Source organism: Galleria mellonella, unplaced genomic scaffold, assembly GCF_026898425.1.
Source record: "Galleria mellonella isolate WM207_F2 unplaced genomic scaffold, CSIRO_AGI_GalMel_v1 utg121, whole genome shotgun sequence".
NCBI lineage: Eukaryota > Metazoa > Arthropoda > Insecta > Lepidoptera > Pyralidae > Galleria > Galleria mellonella.
Genome location: NW_026441983.1, coordinates 2,280,171 through 2,286,404, shown reverse-complemented (window position 1 = coordinate 2,286,404; position 6,234 = coordinate 2,280,171). Strand labels below are relative to the sequence as shown.

Below are 6,234 nucleotides of genomic sequence, written 5' to 3'. Positions count from 1 at the left end.
TTTTTTATTGAAACCTTTACCAGCCCATTTTGCTGGTATATTGTATATCCCTTTCAGACCTGAACGATACGGGCGTGAGATGTAACTTTAAAAATTCTACAATTCATTTTTACGCACGAAGCTGAAATAACATGATAGTGAGATTCGAAACCAGCCAATAAGAAATCATTTTAGCGGTTAGGTGGTGCAGTAGTCTCGTGTGTGCCGGTAAGATGGCTTGGCTCCAAAACACGAAAATATATTTAATCTGTAAGAAAAATATCTTGGGTCTGAAAAGGTTATGTTGTTTACCAGAGGGAGACTGTACAAAAGTCGTTTGCTTGGCCATCTCCACCACCAGTTGTGTTTGCTTGGCTGTGTTTTGGTTTGAAGGGTGGAATATGGCAATGAATTTATAGGGTACAGAGGAATAACACCTGACTCCTCAGGAGCGGCAATGCTTGTGGGGTATCATGGGCGAAACAGTATTCTTTGTTATGTCCATGGTATTGCTTATGTCTATAGGCGACGGTTATCACTTTCCATCAGGTGGGCCGTCAGCTTGTTTGCCATTCTAAGTTGCATAAAAAGAAAAAATGTTAATGGACGGGATAAATAGCCTATCTCGTTTTTCATCTCCAATAGTACGTGTGTGCCAAAGGGTCTCGCCGTGTTTCCACATAAAATCTGAGGGCTTACCATGAAATATTTTCCAAAATTTCGGGGACGAACGAAATAGAAATTTGATGTTAAAATTACATAATACATGCCGTTTAATATTATTAAAAATATTAAAATATCGTTCGTTTGGACTATTAGGATAGGATTTATGATGAATGAAATGTTAAGCTCAATTTACAAGGTCGATTTAGGTATAAACAAACACGAAATTGAGCCCGAAAGTTCGGAATTTCATTTCATGGTAGGCCTTCTGCACTGGCGTCTTTGATGGCGTTGGTGCCTTTAATATATTGGTAGTTGTTGGAATAAATTTTTAAGCTATTACCAAATCCTTAATTTGTCGTTTTTGGAGTATAGGAGTTGCACCCCAAACTTCAAAATTATTTTTCTACGAAACTATGATAGATATTTGAACGAGACCATTAGAATCTACCCAACACCGCTTAATCTGTGCTGCTTTTACATCTGAATTTTTGTCATCATAATATCGTCATAGTCGTAGAATACTGACAGATCTATATATGTAATCTTTGTCAGATCTGTCAGTATTCTACGACTATGACGATATTAGCCGTTATCTGTCTGCTGAACATACACTTTCCCCATAGATTGCTATATGGAACAGTCTCGGTTCCTCCTACATCCACTAACTCCCTGCAATGCATTGGTCCTCACTACATCTAGTGGAGGATTGTTCTACATACATTGTTATTACCTGTACGGGGTCTCCACTCGAGAAACTTACTTCCCGATCGGTTGTCGCTTCTTCGAGGTATGTATTTTAATTATTTATACATTTGCACACTTAAAAATATGTCTACAGGTTGGACTTAATGCCCGATGCATTCTCTACCAGTCAATTATTATTTTTAGAAAAAGAAAAATAAAACCACAGAGTAAAGTGAACATTCTAGTAATATATTCTGCCTCAAAGTTTATTTACACAATAAGATTGTACTAAACAACCTTTGACATATAACCTAAGCAAATTAAAAATAAACCTTACACACTATGCGACAAATAGAAATGCACTTCCAATTTGAAATGGCGAGATAAGACTTATCCAATTTTTGACAACTCAAAGCTCCCGAGATGAATGTTCGTAAATTAAATAGCGACTTAATGATTCTGATAAATTGCACTTTATATATATTTAGGCGGATTACAAGCGCCCGTTTCGCTTGGCAGTGAAATCGAGACAAAATTTTGTTCTCTCTAAAATCAGAAAATACTTTTTTTATATTCAGACCTATTGCAATAGAGAAACATAAACGTAGAGGTAAAGAGAACTCCAGCTATAGACTGTAAATGACAGTTACAATTCCCGCCAAAACGGCGCTAGAGTAGTGAGAGGGTACGAAGTTAATATAGCAATTGTTAATGGAGTGAAGTGCTTTGCGTTGAACAATTTAATATCTTTATTTACTATTTAATACATAACAAAAAGTTTTAATATTATTTACTTGCGATAAAAAGCGTAAGTTTTAATTTCTTTATTTACTTCCTTCAAAATTTACCCGCTTGCTACTACTGTAGCGCTGTCGTAATTTAACGCCTTTTTAAGCTCGGAAGTTTCCCTTACCTCTACTCTCTATAATTCAGACTATTACAATAATAAAGCATATAACAAAATGAGAAACGTAAACAATGTAGCGATAGGCGGGAAAATAAGTTATTAAAAAATTTATTTTGCCACCGTTGTCAAGTCACTGTTTTGTCCATAGACTTCCACAAGCTAGCCACTGCTATTTATATTGTAAGTTTATCTATTTTTAAATTTGTTAATGACACTCTCTTTTCAATGTTTTAGAACGTAACATTCCAAAATTCGAAATTCAAATTTTAGAGAATTCAAAACGACTTCCAACACTATATAATGCAGGCGCTTTAAAATTCGTTATTATTGTCAAATATTTATTGTTGACATTGTGCAATTTAATAGTTATTGAATAAAAAAATAAATCTCGAGAGCTTTTAGGGCAGGTTTACATTATCAGTCACTGATTCAAAGTTTAGATTAGTGTTGTGTCAAATCTTAGGCGCCATTTTTAAAAACCAAATTTTTTTAAATCGAGTATTTTACGAAATTCTACTTTATGGACCGTTATGAATTTATAATAATTATGACTTAAATTTTTTAATTTATTTAAGTTCTCATTGGTCTTATTTTAAATTTCCAAGTTTAAAGAAATGGCGCGCAAAATTCTAATTCAGTGGTAAGTACGAATTACTCATCGAGGCCGATGCTGGCCAGCAACTGACCAATGTAAAACCTTTACAAACATTCTGAGAAATCAACAAACGCCGTAAATTTCCCAACTAAAACGTAACAGCGAGTTTAATTTGTGTGACATATTATCATTTATGTATGTTCTGATATACATAGTAAAATTTTTTATACTAGGCCGGATTCTGAAGTGTCATCTTTAAACACAAAATCCCATTATGATATTGTAGTAAAATTACTGTGAGAATTTTATAATTACGAATTGCGTCAAATCCACATTTATATTTTATTGTAATAATTACTTGGTTTGAATCACTTGTAATTATATCAAGAAAGCTCGACTAGTTTCGGCACCAATTCGTGATCCTTAATCACGAGCGCTTGTACAGCTCGCGCTTAACGGGCCGAAACGTGCAGTGAGGTTCCCGCTCGCATTACAGCCGCTCATGATTAAGGATCACGAACTGGTCCCGAAACCAGTCGAGCTTTCTCGACCAAATTACACGAAAATCAAATTGGTTATTATATTAAAATATAATGTGTACTTAAGAAATTTTCAACAATAAAATAAAAATTGTAATTTTAGAGGCAGATTTAAAGAATGATACCTCAGAATTGACCCCTTTATCAATAATGCTAGATGACATTTCTAAAACAGCGGTTTTACTGTATTTAAACACAGCAAGAGATAGACATAGTATGACAACAACTCCATCAATGACACAAGAGCCTTTCTTTAAAATTTTCTAAGGAATAATTTAGTAGTTTAAAATCCAATATTTGAAATTTTCCTCGTCTCTAAAAATAGTAAATTTCTTATTTATTTATTTATTTATTTAGAGAACAATATTGATTTTAGAAGCGAGTGGATGCTATTTAAAAATGTACAATTAGAAGCGATAATGTGTACATAGTCTAATGCAAGTAGATTCGTCATTTTTACTCGATACTAAATATCTAAAGAAAGGCCTAAATTTATTTAAAATTATATAAAACAAGATAATAAGGTATTGCTTCGATTTTAACCGTCCCGGACGGATTGTTTTAGTTCGAAAACCAACGGCGCCATTTTGAATCGACACTGTGAACAAGATGGCCGCCAATGCCAACACACACAAACGGCGTAGAGATGCTCAATGGATGGAACATGTTAAAGTGTACTTACAAATGAGAAAGTTGACGAAACACTTTATGATTAAACTAGTCTTTACTTGGGGCTTTGTCTGACTGATTTACAGGTATAAAATGCACATTAGGTCTTTTTCCATCACAAATACTTTATGGAAAGTTATGAAAACTCTTCTCAAAAATTGATATTAAGTGTCTTCATAGAACCAATAGATATTAAAACAATAATTTTTAGAAAATTTGTCTGTATGTTTATTTCGGCATCAAAGCAAAACTACAACACCAAATTGGATGCAGTCTTTACAATTATGTTTTTGACAGCCTAACTTAAAAATTGGTATGTTTTATCTCAATACGTCATTTAGAACCGGTTTTTTCACTGATTTTCCTACCTCTGCAGTCCACTCATAGGGAGTAGCGGGCAGAGAGTTTATTATAAAAATACGTCAGCCATATTGTTCACAGGGTTAATTTATTAATTAAAACAAACAATTTAATATGAATGAATCCATTAGGCACCTATAATCACACGGAAACCTTTAATTTAACAATTTAACAAGCCTTTACCACAGATGCAAAAACATAATGGGCGGTCTTTGTTTGCGTGCAGACTGTGTACATTTTTGATTTAATTTGAAAATATAGTTTAGAGCTATAATATAGTATATAGCAATTTTTTTTTATACCACTGAGGTGGCAAACAAGCATACGGCCCACCTGATGGTAAGCGGTTACCGTAGCCTATGAACGCCTGCAATACCAGAGGTATTACGCGCGTTGCCGACCCTGAAGGAACCTCTTTAGCCCCCTTTTGAAGAATCCCACGCTGTAGTCTCTTGGGAAAACCTCGGCAGGGAGCTCATTCCATAATTCCATAATATCTATATATTGGGTATTATAATAGATATATTAAATATTGGTTATTTATTATATAACATTGAAATGATCCGAAACGAGGGACCCGATCTAAATTAACATAGCTATCAGGGGGTAAAGTGTTTCATAGCTTCATTGCTAGCAATATATCCTTTAAGGTCGAATTCCACGCGGTTCCTCCTGGAAACCACCGTGGTTAATTCTTGTGGAATTACTCACGATTGGCTGATTGACCTGCGTTTTCATCCTCACCTATCATCTTTCACTGGTGCCCCGCCAACGTATACCGTATGAGCAGGTGGGGTTACCATTCCATTGTTAACCATTAGCTATTTCTAGGTATATATATGGGTATACCGTTATGGAATTAATTTTGAAATTAGATTTTTTAGAAAACTACACAGGCTGCGCGCTGTCGCATTCCGTACTGTGTGGCTTAGGCCTTAGACAGATAAAAGAAAAAAAAAATAAATGCATACGGAATTCCCTGAGAGGTACAAATTAACAGAAATGTCTTTACACAAAGTCGTGTGATTGTATTGTACAAAATAACAGAACACCGCATTCACACCACGCTAGCGGCGCGTCACGAAACCTATAACCAAATTAACATTGTGTATTACTAGACTGCTTGGGTACCACTGTCCCATTTGTGTTTTTACCGAGAAACAGCAATTATAGGGATAACCTTTATCAGAGGCTTATCACCAGTGAAGATGATGGTACAAGATTAATTTGGTTTCGTGCCTCCTGGCGTCACCGCTTGCGGGGAGCTGCAGTCCACAAGCAAACTGTCTTTTGACTTACTTCAATGAAAGCATTAGGACTAGATCGCGCGCTTAAAATTTTTTGAAAAAAAAAAAAAACATGAAAAGGCGAGATTAATATTAAAGACAGCGATGGGAATAAATAACATGAACAGCTTCTTAATTTTAATAAAAAAAAAAAGAAAAAAGAAAATACAAAATGTAATTTCTTACGAGTATTTACTTGCAACACTGAAAAATGGCGCGCATTTCGTTTAAAAGAAAAACTGGTTATTAACACGTTGAGCGCCATGTCAGCCATCGGTGGCTGACACTAGACTTTCCGTTTAGGCCGCGTCAGCCATCGGTGTCTTGTAACATGAAAAAAAATTTTACACTATTTTACGAATTACAGAAAACAAAACAGACTTGGTGCGTAACGTGTTCAATGAATGCCTATAGGAATCACGTTCCAAACGTAAACTACCTTCTACTACGATAGGAAACACCAGCTGGCCTGAACGGGATTGCTGTAGAAATACGCGTGGCGTTCAACGTGTTAAGTAAGAAAAAAAAAGTAAATTTTATCTTTGATTA

At 35.0% G+C, this 6,234-nt stretch overlaps 1 long non-coding RNA gene across 1 annotated transcript in view; it reads left to right on the top strand.

Annotated features, from left to right (window-relative positions):
• LOC128201455 (uncharacterized) overlaps positions 1 to 6,219 on the top strand; it is a 41,691-nt gene extending 35,472 nt beyond the window's left edge. Inside the window, exon 2 of the long non-coding RNA XR_008253247.1 lies at positions 6,150 to 6,219. This is a non-coding gene — a long non-coding RNA (uncharacterized LOC128201455). The remainder of the gene's footprint in view (positions 1 to 6,149) is intronic.
• Positions 6,220 to 6,234: the final 15 nt, after the last annotated feature.